Source organism: Amphimedon queenslandica, unplaced genomic scaffold (genome assembly GCF_000090795.2).
Source record: "Amphimedon queenslandica unplaced genomic scaffold, v1.1 AMPQUscaffold_13173, whole genome shotgun sequence".
Classification (NCBI taxonomy): Eukaryota; Metazoa; Porifera; class Demospongiae; order Haplosclerida; family Niphatidae; genus Amphimedon; species Amphimedon queenslandica.
The window spans coordinates 89,336-96,233 of NW_003546591.1; positions in this window are offsets into that span (position 1 = coordinate 89,336).

Consider the following 6,898-nt stretch of genomic DNA (forward strand, 5'->3'; position numbering starts at 1 on the left):
TAGATTAACACAATAGACGATATGTGGAATGACTACTGTCATTGCTTTGTATATGGTGGCGTCATCATATCTAGGTGACATAAACTGAGATAGTGAATAGACCAACATTGCAATCAGTTTGTACAATATCAGTCTTTGTACAATATCTTTGTAAAATTTACTGACTATTGCAAAGACCAGTGCCACTGTACATGTTATAGCTCCTAGACCACCAAAGACTCTTTGTATTATCATGACCGTTTTATCTACAGTTTGTATACCATCACAAGTGGTGGTGTTGCTGCTTTTGCTATCCATCTTAGTTCAGTGAAGGAAGAGAAATAAAGGAGGAGCTGTAAGTACAAATTTGCTGTATATTGCACATTCCAGTTAGTCATATGCACCATAGATTATATAGGCACTATTACTGGAATGATAGAGTAATGGCCATGTACTATTGTACAGACCAAAATCTAAAATTTTATTATGAGCAATGTTTTGTTAATCCTTACTGTTGGTGACCATGTCTTAATTGCTGCTACACATGTGAAGCAGCTTGATCTACATGTGGTCACAATTAGATATCATACATAAGACCATATAGGAGTTTTATTTTGTTGGTATAAAATTTTGTGAGTTTGTTGAGATTTGCCATTATTTTGTTGCTATAAAATTTTGCAAATCTTACCTTCTGCAGCCACTTTTAAAGATAACTTTGAAATATAACCCCTATAGCAGAATCATGATCACAAACTAAACCTAGAGTCTAACACACAATAAATCATATTTGTAGTAATTTTAGGTTCTAGGAAAATTTTTGGTAAAAAAACTGTTAGTCTACAAAATATTCTATTTATAAACATGTGCTCAATACATATTATTTAAAAATTCTTTTTAATTAAGTCAGTTAATTGGCAATGTAACTAGCTGATCATCAGTTGTTAAACTTGATGTACGAGTGTATTGGTAGGTAGTATGTGCATTTGTTGAAGCAACTGTTTCTCTTGTGAAGACATCATCATGATCATTAGACACTTTACAGAAAGACTCCTGTGACTTGTTCCTTTTCACTCTCTTTCTTTCTCTTTGTTTCTTCTTACACTTCACTATGCATAGATGTATTATAACAATAATACCAGTTATTAAACCAGAAGAGGTTATCAATGAATAAAAGCGTACACCTTTAAAAGTAGTGCCACTAAAATAGAGCACTGAAAGTGGAAACAAAACCATTTCCATTACTGTATTAACTATTGGATACACTACTAGTGGTAGTAACTGCTTGCTAAGTGTTTTCCATTTATTATTAGTGACCAGTAGAGACTCTGCTTCATTGTCATCTTGTCTTTGGTGATGTATTTGTGATCTTCTGATTGTTACAATAAAAATAATGACAACTAGTATTGATATTATGAAGTATAATATTCCTATTATACTATAACTAATTATAAAAACGTAATTATAGTTTTCTTTTCCCTTTGCGAATGCAATATGCAATGTCTGTGTACAGGTATCAAAACTAGTAAAGGGGATGTACACAGCTATAACAAGAGGAAGGAATGATGTTATGATTGCAATTGGTTCCAATTTCTTAAAGTTTTTCAGTTCCTTGAGGTGCACAATACAAAGATGAAGTACAATAGTTAGCCAAAAGGTGAAAACTAGATTAGCACAATATAAAATACGCCGAATAACAACAGTCATTGCTTTGTATATGGTGGAGTCATCATATCTACGTGAAATAAACAGAGATAGCGAGAAGACTAGCATTGCTATCAGTTTGTATAATATCAGTCTTTGTACAATATCTTTATAGAATCTACTGACTATTACAAAGACCAGTGCCACTGTACATGCTATGACTCCTAGACCACCAAAGACTCCTTTTATTACAACATCGATTATTATAACTGCATTTATACCATCACAAGTAGTTGTGTTGCTCTCATTGTCATCCATGTCTTGTAGCTTATCTTCAGACGAAACAGGAGCTAGTGAGTACAGTTTTGCTGTCTAATGCACACTCCACAAGATGCTTACACTATTATAGCTAGCTATTATGATAACATGACTATAGAGTAAATGGTCATAATGGCCACAGTTGAATGGGCTGACAAGTAGCAAATTGCAAACAAAAAACTTAGTAATCATTTGTGAATACAAATGTAAAGAAAACATAAGCCTATAATTCAGCAAGTAGATCTAATATTAAAAAGTGTTGTATAGAAATATAATTATTAATGAAACTTGAGTTATGCATGACTATAGCAATTGTGAAGCAATTTTTTTTTACTTGAAAAACATGATTGTGATTATTAGACACTACATAGAAAGATTTTTGTGATTTTTCATTATTTTTTACTCTCTTCTTTTCTTTTTTGTTTTCTCTTAATATACACTTGATAATGTATTCATAATGGTAGTACCAGTTATTGTATGAGAAGAGTTTATTAAAAGGTATACATGAAATAAGACTGAGTATAGTAAGATGTCTCAAAAAAGGGAAGTGAGCCACTGATTGAATATCTCACATACAATCAGATGCCTAGTCAAAACTATAATAGCTTTGATAATAGGTTTGTGATTGTTTGTGTGAATTGTACTTTGTTACTATAAAATAACAAGGGAAATTTTGCAGAAGTCACATACATTATTTTAATTGTCAGAATAATATTAAAACACGAAACCATATCAATTAAGTTACTATAGTTTATAATTATTAAAAACTTAAGTTAGTTAGCAAATGGTTCTAGTTCATCATCAGCGACACTTGATGTACGAGTGTACTGGTAGGTAGTACCTGCATTTGTTGAAGCAACTGTTTCTCTTGTGAAGACATTATTGTGATAGCTAAGCACAGCTTCTTGTGACCTTTCATTCTCCTTTATTCTCTTCTTTCTTTGCTTCATCTTGCACTTCAATATACATAAATGAATAATAACAATACTACCAGTGATAAAACCAGACGAGGATATTAAAGAATAGAGATACAAACCATGAGAAATATCACCAGTGTAATAATAGACAACTAGAAGAGGGAAGAAAATCATTGCCATTACTGTATTAACTATCGGATATACTACTAGTGGTAGTAACTGCTTGCTAAGGATTTTCCAGTTGTTATTAGTGACCAGTAGAAAATGGGTTTGTTCCCCCTTATGTCTTCGAAGGTACAATTGTGATCTTTTAATGGTAGCTGTAAAAATAACAATAACTAGTATTGATATTATAAAATATAATGCCCCAGCTATACTGTACCCAATAATAAAAGCATAATCATAAGTCTCCCCTCCCTTTGTGACTGTGACATGCACTGTTTGTCTACAGGTATCAAAACTGGTAAAGGGGGCATACACAGCTATAGCAAGAGGAAGGAATGACGTTATGATTGCAATTGGTTCCAATTTTTTTAAGTTTTTCAATTCCTTGAGGTGCACAATACAAAGATGGAGTACAATAGTTAACCAGAAGGTGAAAACTAGATTAGCACAGTAGACGATATGTGGAATAAGTACAGTCAATACTTCGTATATGATGGAGTCATTGTATCTACGTGACATAAACTGAAATAGCGAGTAGATCAACATTGCAATCAGTTTGTACAATATCAGTCTTTGTACAATATCTTTATAGAATCTACTGACTATTGCAAAGACCAGTGCCACTGTACATGCTATTGCTCCTAGACCACCAAAGACTCCTTGCATTATGGTGATTGCATCTACAATTTTCAAACCATCACAGGTAGTGGTGTTGCTGCTATTGCTATCCATCTTAGAAAGAGCACTCTTGATCTTAGTTCAGTAAAGGAAGAGAAAAGAAATAAAGGAGGAGCTGTAAGTACAAATTTGCTGTGTATTGCACATTCCATCAAGTCACATGAACTATTATCATAACAAAGGGAATGATAGAGAAATGGCCATGTACTATTGTACAGACCAAAATGTAATATCCATTAAGAGCAATGTTTTGTTGATCCTTATTATTGGTAACCATGTCTTGCTGCTACACATGTGAAGGAGCTTGATCTATGTGTAGTTGTGGTCATGGATTATATTATAAAATAACAGATTTATGATCACAAACTATATAAAGCTTAAATCCAACACACAATAAAATCATATTTTTAGCACATTTAGGTTCTAGAAAAATTTTTGGTGAAAAAAACTGTTAGTCTACACAACATTTTATGTAAGCTTGCACTCAATTATTATTTAAAAATTCCTTTTAATCAAGTCAGTTAATTGGCAGTGTAAGTAGCCGACCATCAGTTGTCAAACTTGGTGTACGAGTGTACTCATAAGTAGTTCTTGCATTTGTTGAAGCAACTGTTTCTCTTGTGAATATATCATTATGATCATTGGACACAACACAGAAAGATTCTGGTGACTCGTCATTCTTTTTTCTTCTCTTCCTTTCTCTTTGTTTCTTCTTACACTTCAATGTACATATGTGTATTAAAACAATAATACCAGTTATTAGACCAGAAGAGGATATTAATGAATAGAGATAGACACCTTTAAAAGCATCACCATTATAGTAGAGCACCAAAAGAGGGAAGAAAACCATTTCCATTACCGTATTAACTATTGGATATACTACTAGTGGTAGTAACTGCTTGCTAAGTGTTTTCCATTTATTATTAGTGACCAGTAGAGAATCTGCTTCGTTGTTGTCTTTTCTTTGATGATGTATTCTTGATCTTCTGATTGTTACAATAAAAATAATGACAACTAGTATTGATATTATGAAGTATAATATTCCTACTATACTATAACCAATTATAAAAGCATAATCATATTTCTTTCCAGAGTCTCTCTTTGTATACATAATATACAATATTTGTGTACAGGTATCCAAGAAAGCGAAGGGGGCGTACACAGCTATGGCAAAAGGAAGAAATGATGTTATGATTGCAATTGGTTCCAATTTCTTAAATTTTTTCAGTTCCTTGAGGTGTACAATACAAAAATAAAGTACAATAGTTAGCCAGAAGGTGAAAACTAGATTAACACAATAGACAATATGTGGTATAACTACTGTCATTGCTTTGTATATGATGGAGTCATCATATCTAAGTGACATAAACTGAGATAGCGAGTAGAACGACATTGCAATCAGTTTGTACAATATCAGTCTTTGTACAATATCTTTATAGAATCTACTGACTATTGCAAAGGCCAGTGCCACTGTACATGTGATAGCTCCTAGACCACCAAAGACTCTTTGTATTATCATGACTTCTTCTACAGTTTGTATACCATCACATCTAGTGGTGTTGCTGTCATTGCTATCCATCATTATCTTCAGATTTTAGCAACCAAGGGAGAGAAGTAAAGGAGGAGCTAATGCACATGCACTCCACGACTATATTAGCAAGCTAATAGCTAGTCTATAGCTATTATCATAACATGGGTATAGTAATAATAGGATAAATGGTCACAGTTGAATTGGCTGAAAAAGTATAAACTAAAAACTAATAGTACATTTGTTAATACAAGTGTAAAGAAAACACACAACTGTGAAATAGGCTTAAAAAGAATGTTAGTTAACTGACATAAAACTTGATGTATGAGTGTATTGAAATGTCTATTGTTAGAGCAACTGTTTTTTGTGAAGACATCATTGTGATTATTAAACATAATTCAGTTTCATTTTTTATTATAAAGATTTATTATAAAACTTCACTCAATACTAAATCTAGATAGTTAGCTCATATGTGTACATAAAATCTAATAGACATTTGATGACACAAAATTAAGGTAAAAAAACAGACATTATTTTATATTAGTTAATCGAGGCAATTGGGTCTAATTCATCAACATTGATACTTGATGTACGAGTGAATTGGTATGTAGTACGAGCATTTGTTGAAGCAACTGTTTCTTTTGTAAAAATGTCACTGTCGTCAGCAGGCACTACACGAGAATAGTGTGCTTTTTTTCTTCATGTCTTTTCTTTTTTTGCATTTCAATATGCAAAGATGGAGCAATACCATAACACCTGTCACAGAACCAAGAAAAGATGGAAACTTAAAGATAAAAGTTTGTCGATCATGTCCAGTTAAATAGAGTGATACTGTAAAGTATATCACCACAAGTATTGTATTAACTATTGGATAAATAACAATAGGAAACAACTCCCTGCTTACTGACCTCCATTTCTTGATCAGCAGTGAATTTCGACTTTCATCTAACAACTGTTCTCCACTATGATGATTGGAAGATGGCCAAGATCTTTTCAAAAGTGTGATAAAAATGACAATCACTAACATTGACATTATCAAGTATACCAGTCTATATAAGCAACAAGTAATTATGAACAAGTATTTTTGCCCATGGTGTTGTTTTGTGAAATCAAATTCCCATCGTTGCTCACAGTCATTGAACTGTAAAAAGGGAGTGAAGACTACACAAGTTGCAATGTAGAGAAAGCATGACATTATGACTGCAATTGCTTCCAGTTTTTTAAAGTTTTTTAGCTCCCTGAGATGCACAATACAAAGGTAGAGAGTAATGGTTAACCAGAAGGTCAGTACTAAGTTAAAATCGTAAGCTATGGCAGTTAAAGTAAAGATGCATCTAAATGAGACTTCATACAATTGTGAAGAAGCATCATGTTCACCAATCAATAGCAAAAACAGACCCTGGGCTAGAGAAAAGATTAACATTGTGATCAGTTTGTACAATATCAGTCTTTGTACAGTATCTTTATAGAATCTACTAACTATTGCAAAGACCAGGGCTACTGTACAAATTATGGCGAGTGTGATATTAAAAAACTCCACACTCTCATTTGAAGTGCAGTAATGCAGTTAACAGTATTGTTGGTCCAGTTCATGATCTTGCGAAGGGGCGTGGCGAGACTAATGATCTTGCTGTACAGCCTTGACTTCCTGACTTACTGAGTTAAGCTTGAG